The sequence below is a fragment of the Arachis ipaensis genome, chromosome B04 (assembly GCF_000816755.2).
Source record: "Arachis ipaensis cultivar K30076 chromosome B04, Araip1.1, whole genome shotgun sequence".
Taxonomy (NCBI): Eukaryota; Viridiplantae; Streptophyta; class Magnoliopsida; order Fabales; family Fabaceae; genus Arachis; species Arachis ipaensis.
Genome location: NC_029788.2, coordinates 59,000,337 through 59,010,691, shown reverse-complemented (window position 1 = coordinate 59,010,691; position 10,355 = coordinate 59,000,337).

Below are 10,355 nucleotides of genomic sequence, written 5' to 3'. Positions count from 1 at the left end.
AATTGTAATTCTTCATTTTGTTTTGGATATATTGTTGTTCCTTGGTTTTCTTTCAATAATGCAATTTGAGGTAATTCATGATAATTGTGATTTCCTTGATTGTTGTTGTTAATTCCTTCCAATAATGGTTGTTAGATTTTATTCTTGTTGTTGATTTACTATGTTTTTCTTTTGTACCTTCCAAGTGTTTGATGAAATGCTTGGTTGGATTTTAGTGTAGATTTTGTTCCTCTTGGCTTAGGTAGAGTAATTAGTGACACTTGAGTTATCTAAGGATTAGTGATTGGTCTAGAAACTATACTTTACAACGAGATTTCATTAGTGAAATTCTAAACCATCAAAAATCCATTCGTCAAAATGGCGCCGTTGCCGGGGATGAGCAATGGTGTTATGTTATTGGTTATTGTACATATGTGAATAGTGTAAATAGTTTGTCTTTTGCTTGTATACTAGATTTTGTTAGTTTTATTTTGTTTTACCATAATGAATTCTCACTTTGGCTATGAGTTTGGCTCTAATTGTGTTGTAGGGAATGTGAACTTCAATGCTAACATGTACCAAGGATGGAACGCTCCAAGATGGGAGGAGCCTCAAGGAATTGATCACTCCTATTGGCATCAACCTCCGGACACTTATAGGTATAATTCTCATCCTAATGCATGTCAATCCAATGGCTATGGTGAATCACTTTGTGACTCCCAAGCACCGCCACCATATGCCTATGACTCTCACCCTCAACATGAACCTCAACCATTCTCACAAGCCTTTCATCACCAAGCACCACCCTATGATCCATATCCATCATATAACCAATCATCCATACCATATTTTTATGGCCATTATGAGCAAGAGCCCTTAGAACCACCACCCTATCAAGAGCACTACCAAGAACCACCTCAATACTCACAATCTCCACAACCCTACCAAAAAGAACCACCTTCCTATTATAAACTCTCTCTCCAAAACAACGAACCTTCCTACCCACCACAAGCCCCAATGGACGATTCTCTCACTTTGTTACTTCAAGGACAAGAGGCCATGAAACGGGATACACTTGAGTTTGTGACCAATTTGACCAAGGTGGTGCACACTTTCGCCCACCAATGCTTGAATACTCAAGGTACTTCCGTGACCACATGTGAAAAGTCAAAAGAAGAGCAAAGTATGAAGGAGAAATTGGAAAATTCGGTGGAGAAAGAGGAGTCAAATTTTGTATTGGAGCAACTAGAGGAACCTATAATCATTAAAGAAAAGGAAGAAGTGGTTGAAGATTCAGGAAATGTTGAAAGTCCAAGGGAATGTAGTCTCATGGAGCACTCTTCCAAGGAGCTTGATATTGAAGTTGAAGAAGGTGCGCAACCGCCAAGGCATATCATCGTTGGAGACTTGGAAGAAGTTTATCGAGAAATGGATTCAATCATGGATGAATTGCTCTCTACATTGGAATCCTCACCCGTTGGACATGGAGTTGAAATTATAGAAGAGTATGCACAACCTCACAAGGAAGATGAGAAGGGCATGGTGTATATTGAAATTGAAGAATATGAAGAGGCTGATCAAGAGATGACCTCGTTCATCAATGAATTTCTATCCAAAATTGAATCGCCTCTCATTAAACAAGATGAAGTGCTTGAAGATAACACCAAGCCACGTAACAGAGAGGATGAGGTTGAAAGTGAAGAAAATTGTGAAGAGGTGGAAATACACAAAGAAGAGCACAAGGAAGTAGACCTTGCATTGTCTAAGTGTGGGGAGGTCTCCCTTCCCAAGTTACCATCCAATATAATATTTAAGTGGGTAAAATCTCTATCTCTAGACTTTAATTTTCCACTTGAATATGGTTTGATTGAAAATAATGGACAACTTAGAGCTCTTTGTGGACTTAAGGGGAAAAGAGAATTGTGTAGTGGTTGCAAGTTAGGAATTAGGCTCATTGAGGTCAAGGCTTCAAGGCATAGGGATGATGTCGGGACAAGGATTACTTTATACAGATCTAGGAGGAAGCATTGGTGGAGTAAAGAGAATTCTATGTGTCAATCACCTTTATGTCAACCGCTCATCCGACAAAACCATGAAATTCAATTAACGGATGGGTGTGAGGACAAGATATGGGATCCCGGTTCGCTATGTGAAGACCAACTATGGGGAATCATATCTTGGGTAGAACTGTGCCCAAGCTTGACGAAAATGGTTGGGAATTCTGTCAACCAATTGAGAAGCAAGGATCCTTGGAGATTCAAGGATGAGTACAAACATAAGCCACCATGACAATAAGCTTCTCAAGAATGTCCAACTTAAGGACTTAAACTAAAAGTGCTAGGTGGGAGACACCCCACCATGGTAAACTCTTTCCATTCCCTTTTAAATTTGCCTAATAAGTGATTTGAGTTACCATTGTAGGTAGATGTTTCATATAAATTTGTTTGTACAATTTAATTGTTAGCTTAGTCACATGCATGTTGTGTTTAGTAGTAGATAAATAATATCGAAAATTGCATTTTTTTTTTGTGAATTCTATGATGGTTGAGTGAATAAGAGTGGTGAACACTAAGGGGAGCCCCAGTAAAAAAAAAAGAAAAAAAAAAGAGAGAGATAGAGATGAAGAAATGGGCATGGACGCGCGCGCGCAACGTGCGCGTACGCGTCCTAACGCGCATGCACCCCAAGCCACATTCCAGAGAGTTGGGCCTCTCCTGGGCCAGCGTTGTGCCTCCAGCCCAACTCATTCCACGCTGACGCGTGCTACGTGCGTACGCGCCCATACAGCTATGGGGAACTACACGCGCACGCGCACTTGCCGCGTCCGCGTCGATTCGCTGATGCAACTTCTGGGCCAATATCCAGAGAGTTGCGCTAAATCTGGGCCAACTTTAAGCCCCCAGCTCGACTCACCTCGCGCGGACGCGCGCAGGCCGCGTGCGCGCATATATGCTAGAAGCAGGAAAAGACGCGAGCGCACGCATCGCGCTTGCGCATTCTACGATAAACTGTCAATGCACGCGGACGCGTACTTGCCGCGTGCGCGCAGATCTAGTAGCGCGACTCCCAGGCCAGTCTCCAGAGAGTTAGGCCTGGGTTGGGCCACCTCTAAGCCCCTAGCCCAACTCCATGCACGCGTGCGCGCACGGTACGCGCACGCGCCCTTCCCTATTTCGCTCACCCTCGCCTAAGCGCATTGTACGCGCGCGCGTAGGATCCACGATTCTCTCAATGGACGCGGACGCGCAAGGTGCGCGCACGCGCCAATTCAAAAATCGGTACAGTTAGAGCCAGAGCCTATCGTTGTACCTCCCACTGATCCTCCGGTTTAGCATCGAGGACGATGCTTACTTTTAAGTGTGGGGAGGGCACCGGTAGCATTATTTGGGAACCGGTGAACTTTTTTTCGGCCTAGTTATCTCATTTTGCACATTTTTGTATATATTTTGATGCATTTCTAGTTGCTTTGGATACTTTTATTGCTTATTTTGGATTATTAGATATTTTGATGCTTCTGGATATTTTTAGATATTTTGGATGATAGATTCCATATTTTAGTTTGATTTTTCTTTATACATTTTTGCATATCTCCTTTTGTATACTCTCCTTTTAGTTTGTGGTTGTGATTAGAAATCATGTTTTAAGTAAAACTTAGTCACCCTTTTTGCATAAGAAATTGGTTTTGAGTGAAAAAGAAAAGGGTAAACTAAGGAAAATTTTTGAATTTTTCAATCACAACAATGCTTAGTCAAACATTGAGGTTTTTCAAGAAAGTTTAAATATAGGGCTTTAACCCAATTGATTGAAAGAAAAGTTTTGAAACTTGCTTGAAATTCACACCTTTTGAAGCATGTATTGAATTGAGAACACAAGCTTGTGAGACTTGAGCCTATTGATGTGGTTACATTTTATAACCACTTATTTTCCATTCTTGTGTGAAATTGTTCTCTTTCCATGATTGTGATCCTTAATTTGCTTGATTCTATATGTCCACTTATTTCTTGTGTTTGTGCATTTATATGATTGAGGCCATTATCTCATTTGCCACTTACCCAAATAGCCAACCTTTTACTCTCCATTGTTAGCCAATTTTGAGCCTATGCTTAACCAACTCATCCTTATTTTAGCTCATTACAAGCCCAAGGCGGAAAACCAATGAAAGTCCTTATTTGGATCTTTGATTAGCTTAGGCTAGTGAGAGTGTGTATTATTCAAGTTGGTGAGGCTTGGGAACATTGGATGGGATAAAAAGGGGCAATACACTTTTATGTTTAGGAATTGGGCACATATTCATGTATTAATCAAATGTAGAGACCTTATGCATTGATGTTCTTGTATTTAGCTTGAAAGAAGAAAAAAGAAAAAAAAAATATATATATATATATAAAGAAAAAAATAATAATGATGAAAAGAAAAATAAAATGAAAGAAAAAAAAAGAGAGAGAAAAAAATAAAAGGGGACAAAATGCCCCAAAGTGAAGTCAATAAAAAGGAATCAATGCATAAGTGTTGTGAAATGAAAAAAAAATGCATGAGTATGTAAGAAAAAGTGAAGAATGGGTAGTTAGAATAGCTCGCATTTGTATAGGTCATTAATTAGGTTAGGTGGGAAAGTCTATGCTAATCAAAGACTCAAATCCTAGCCCACTTGACCATAAATGATCCTACCTTGACCCTAACCCCATTACAACCTAAATGAAAGACCTCATGATGAATGTATGCACGCATTGAATAAGTGTTGATTGTTAAAAGAAAATAAAATTTTGGAAAACATGATTAGAAAAGAATTGAGTGAATAAACCCTTAAACACTTGAGTAAATAGAGCGGATACACATCCGGTGAGGGTTCAAAAGTTCAATTACATGCATTCACCTATATTATCTATATCCTTGCAAGTTTGAACTCCTTTTGACAATTCAATACAATTGTGGTTTGGACTTGGTCCTTATTACTTAGCTCTTGTACTTACACATGCTCTCTTGGGAATTGATTTGTTTGAACTAAGCATTTCCAATTGCTTTAGATAGTTGCATTTAGATAGGACTCATATAGTTTAGTTGCATTCAATAAATGCCATACCCCTTAGCTCCTTCTTATTTTAGCATGAGGACATGCTAAGGCTTAAGTGTGGGGAGGTTGACAAACCCCAATTTGACGGTTTGTTTTGCCTTGAATTTAGAACATTTTGATAACCTTTTGTCACATTTAGCCTAAGAATTAGCATGGTTTTGTTATCTCTTCCATGATTGTGCTTAAGTGTAAAAACATACTTTTTAAGCCTTATCTTGGTGAATTCTAGTTTCTGTTTGATTCCATACGATGCCTTGATGTGTTTGCTAGTAACCTCAGGTTGAAACTAGGCATGGATCAAAGGAAGTAAGGAAGGAAGCATACAAGTGGAGAGAAGCATAAAAAAAAAAGTCAAAGAAGCAAAGTCAGCCATGCACGCGCACGCGCACAAGGCGCTCGCGCGCACATTGCAGAATCGACCAGGGACGCGCACGCGTACCATGCGCGCACGCGCCGATGATGGCACATGACCTCATTAATGCAACACGTGCCTGGCGATTTGAGAGGATTTCTGGACCCATTTTGGCGCCAAATTACTAAGGGAAAGGAATAAAAGGATGAAGGATTAAGGAGAAGGGGGAGGATCATCATTGATCACTTTAGATGTTAGTTACCAATTAGTTTAGTTTTATCTTTGTAATTAGTTTCTAGAGAGAGAAGCTCTCTCTTCTCTCTAGGATTAGGATTAGGTTTAGGTTAATCTCCCTTCTTAGATCTAGGTTTAACTCATGCTTTGATTCACTTTTCATTTACCAATTCTTAATCTTCTCCTCTTCCTCTTTCTAGATATGTGCTTTAATAATTGTAATTCTTCATTTTGTTTTGGATATATTGTTGTTCCTTGGTTTTCTTTCAATAATGCAATTTGAGGTAATTCATGATAATTGTGATTTCCTTGATTGTTGTTGTTAATTCCTTCCAATAATGGTTGTTAGATTTCATTCTTGTTGTTGATTTACTATGTTTTTCTTTTGTGCCTTCCAAGTGTTTGATGAAATGCTTGGTTGGATTTTAGTGTAGATTTTGTTCCTCTTGGCTTAGGTAGAGTAATTAGTGACACTTGAGTTATCTAATTCCCTTGTTGATTGATAATTGGATAGATTGCTAATTGATTTGAAAACCTCTAAAGCTAGTCATTCCTTTAGGAGTTGATTAGGACTTGAGAAATCAAATCGATTCATCCACTTGACTTTCCTTTAATTAGTGAGGGTTAACTAAGTGGTAGCAATGAACAAGTCTCATCATAATTGAAAAGGATAACTAGGATAGGACTTCTAATTTTCATACTTTGCCAAGAGCCTTTTATAGTTGTTAGTTTATTTTCATTGCCATTTACTTTTCATGCTTCTTATCTGAAACCCCAAAAATAACTCATAACCGATAACAAGACACTTCATTGTACGTCCTAGGGAGAACGACCCGAGGTTTAAATACTTCGGTTTATAAATTTTAGGGGTTTGTACTTGTGACAAACAACTTTTTGTATGAAAGGATTAGTGATTGGTCTAGAAACTATACTTTACAACGAGATTTCATTAGTGAAATTCTAAACCATCAAAAATCCATTCGTCAGTGAAAAAGAGCAACAAAAGGGGAAGGAAAACAATAAATAAAAATAGGCGTGTGAAGCTGGGCGTGCCACTTGAAGCTCTGGGCATGGCACGCCAAGCTTTTGAACCAACTTTCAACAATGGGCGTGCCACTTAAAGCTCTGGGCGTGGCACGCCAGGCCAACATTCCAACAAAGAAGGTTGAAGAATTTTACATCGGCGTGCCACTTGGAGCTGTGGGCGTGGCACACCAAGTTTGTGAAGCCAAGATCTTAAAGAAGGCGTGCTACTTGGTGTTTTAGGCATGGAACGCTGGGCTTAAGTTCCAGAGGAGTGATTTTGAGCCCCACTATGGGAATGGGACGCCAAGAAGTGGGCGTGACACGCCGGGGCATATGCCAGCCTGACCTCCTTTCATTCAAATGAAAATATCTTGAGATACACAACTTAAAATGAGATGATTCTAGTGCCATTAGAAAGTATACATCCAGGGCTTTCCAACCATATTTAACACTTTATGATGGACACTGGAATTGAGGAAGATATTGACCCCGAAAACACAGGGAGCAAAACACGTTACTGCAGAGTTACCAGCCTGACCTCTTCATCTTCAAAGGAATATAACTTGAGTTGTAGAGGTTCAAATGATGTGATCATGGTGGCGTTGGAAATCTGACATCAAGAGCTTTCCAACGATATATAACACTCTAGGGTGGACATTAAAACTAGAGGTGAAAAACGCCATTGTTTCAGCGTTACAAAATCTAGGCGTGCCACTTGACATCGAAGGCGTGGCACGCCAACTTTACTTTAATAATGGGCATGCCACTTGGGGATCTGGGCGTGGCACGCTAGTTCTAATAGACAGAGAGCATCATTTAAGGTGTGGCATGCCAAAGAGTGGGCGTGGTACGCCAGTTTCATAATATATGGGCGTGGCACGCCAGAGAGTGGGCGTGGCTCGCCGGGCTACCTGACAGACTGACCTATCCACCTTCAAATGGGCATAACTTGAGGCCCAACCAACTCCATACTTTCAACGTTGCAAAGTGGGTCATACTCCAAAGGGCAAAATCAAGAGGGAGTTGCACTTGGAACCACACGCCAACTTCTTCCTGCAGCCCCCAACCTTCAATCAAGCCCACTCCAACTCTCATTCAAGCTACACTCATCAATCAATCAAGGCTATATAGAGGCATTAGTTTCATAGAATTACTCATGGCTGGATTGGGAGAAGTCTTCGGACCCTCTCTATTCACCATCAGTTTCCTTTCTTTTCTTTCTTACTTTTGTAAATATCTTTTAGTTATGAATTACTAACTTTTTCCTTTGGGAAAGAAAGCTCTATTGTTTTTCAATGGATTGATTGTTTTTATTCATCTTCTTCTCTTCATCTCTCTTTGTTTTACTAGAAAGAATTTCGTTCTTCATGATAGCATTCAATTATTTTGGAAAAGAGATTAAATGTAATTGGGTTTTATGGGAACCTTGGAAGAGGAAACATAAAACCATGCTTGAAATTCTTTCTCACACTTCAATAGGATTTGGGTTTTGGTGTTTGGATATGGTGACATATAATCCTCCCTCTACTTGGACCTAGGAAAGTGTGTGGTATAATTAGGGAACAAGCTTCATCTCTTCTCATGAGCAATTTGACCAAGGAATTGGCTATTGATCAAGATTTGAGAGATTGAGTCACCAAGGGATTGGGGCTCAATCAATCATGATTGCCAAGAGGTCAATGAGTTGCATGATTGAAGATGAGATGAAATCAATTAATCCGGAGAATGCAATATCTCTTGATCCCAATGTTTATTTTATCTTTCTTTCTTTTAGTTACTTTATGGTTATTTATTTTTCTGCACTTTACATTTCCAGCACTTTACTTTCTTGTACTTTACTTTCTTTGCCATTTACTTTCTTGCACTTTATTGCTTTCCTTTACTTTCATCTCATTTACATTTTCTTCTTGCTTATCTCTCCTTAATGAATAGTCTAACTAGGATAATCAATTAACTATTGTTTGCCTTTGTCCGTTAATCTCTGTGGATACGATCCCACACCATTGTGGGTTATTACTTAACGACAATTTGGTGCGCTTGCCAAAGAACGGATTCATCACTCATTATATGTGGGTAGTGAATTCCGGTCATCAAGTTTTATGGCGCCGTTGCCGAAGATTAATTGTGATTAACAAACTATCGATTGGTTGATTACCTACATTAGACACTTTTTTTTATTTTCGTCATTTAATTTCTTTTAATTTTCTCTTGCTAGTAAGGTGTTTGTGTTATTGTCTAACTAAGAATCCCTCATCTTTGACAATGGAGATTCCAATTTCTTTTGGTAATTATTATTTGGGACAGAGCTTTTTTCAAGTAAGAATGGAGTCTACCTCATCTTTTGATCAATCATGTCATATGGGATATTGCCCACCACCACAAAATGATTCTAGCCATTTTCCTAAGGGTGGCTGGGAATATCACCAAAGAATGATAGAGTATGAGCAACCAAATGAAATGGAATACCTCCCAGAGCCACAAAATAGTTCATATTGTTATAACAACTATAGAAATTTTGGCCTTGGAAGGAATTTTAATGCTGCATACCCCATTCTTCAAAGACTATCATCCCATAATTGTCCAACCTATGCACCTCCACAAAATCTTTTAGAATTTGCAATGGAAGAACTCTCCTTCCTTCCTCTTAACAAATTAGAAGAAGAGGAAGAAAGTTGAGAACAACATGTCAAGCTAATGACACTAAAAGAGCACTTGTTGGGAGGCAACCCAACCATAGGTAAAATTTTCATTCTTTGCTTTGTTTATTTTCAATAATTTGACATATGATTGCATTCTAAGTTTGGTGTTGCCATGCAACAATTTGAGTTTGAATCTTCACTGGGTACTTGCAACATTTTAAAATGAGGGTGTCACAGTAAGTTTGGTGTTGCCACTTATTTTTCATTCAAAGTACCATGCATACACCACTTATTAATGCAATCACATTGTCTCTGTTTTTACTTCTTGTGCCTTTATTGTATCCTTAATTTTTGCTTGCCTAAACCACATGTATTACTAACACTCTATTGTTTAAGACATTCATGAACTATCATAAACTCCATCACCACTGTTTTATTTGTTGCTTGAGGACAAGTAATCATTCTAAGTTTGGTGTGGGAAGGGGAAGAATAGGAGGAGAGTGACAACAACAATGAAGATGAACTACAAGGTGGTAAAGTTTCTTTTCCTCTTACTTATTTTCAATACATTTAAATTACATGATTGTCTTCTATTTTTTTTCTTGTATGCATGTGTGTTGTGAATAACCATTGTAACATGTGCTATGATATTATGACTACCATCTTGAGTTTTGTAAGTTCAAAAGCAATTAAGTATCATGATCATAAACAAACAAGGTCATTAAAGAAGAAGTTAGCATGAGCTTATAAGTATTGGGAAGCTAGCATGATTATTGTTGCTCAATTGCATTTGAATTTGTTTAATTGAAGTTTTCATCTAGGACATTTTATGAAATTTTTGAAATCATGAAAACCTTGAAGAAGCAAATGCAAATAAGGCAAGAAAAAGAAAAGGGAAAGAATGAGAAAGCTGAAGGCTCTGAGTACCAATGACAATTTATTTGTTAAGTACTTGTGGTGTTTATGTATCAAGCAAAAAGCTTGAAAATAAAACACTTAGAGTCAAGGCTAGGCTCAAGTGCAAAAACACTCCCTCAAAGCTCAAGGCTCTGAG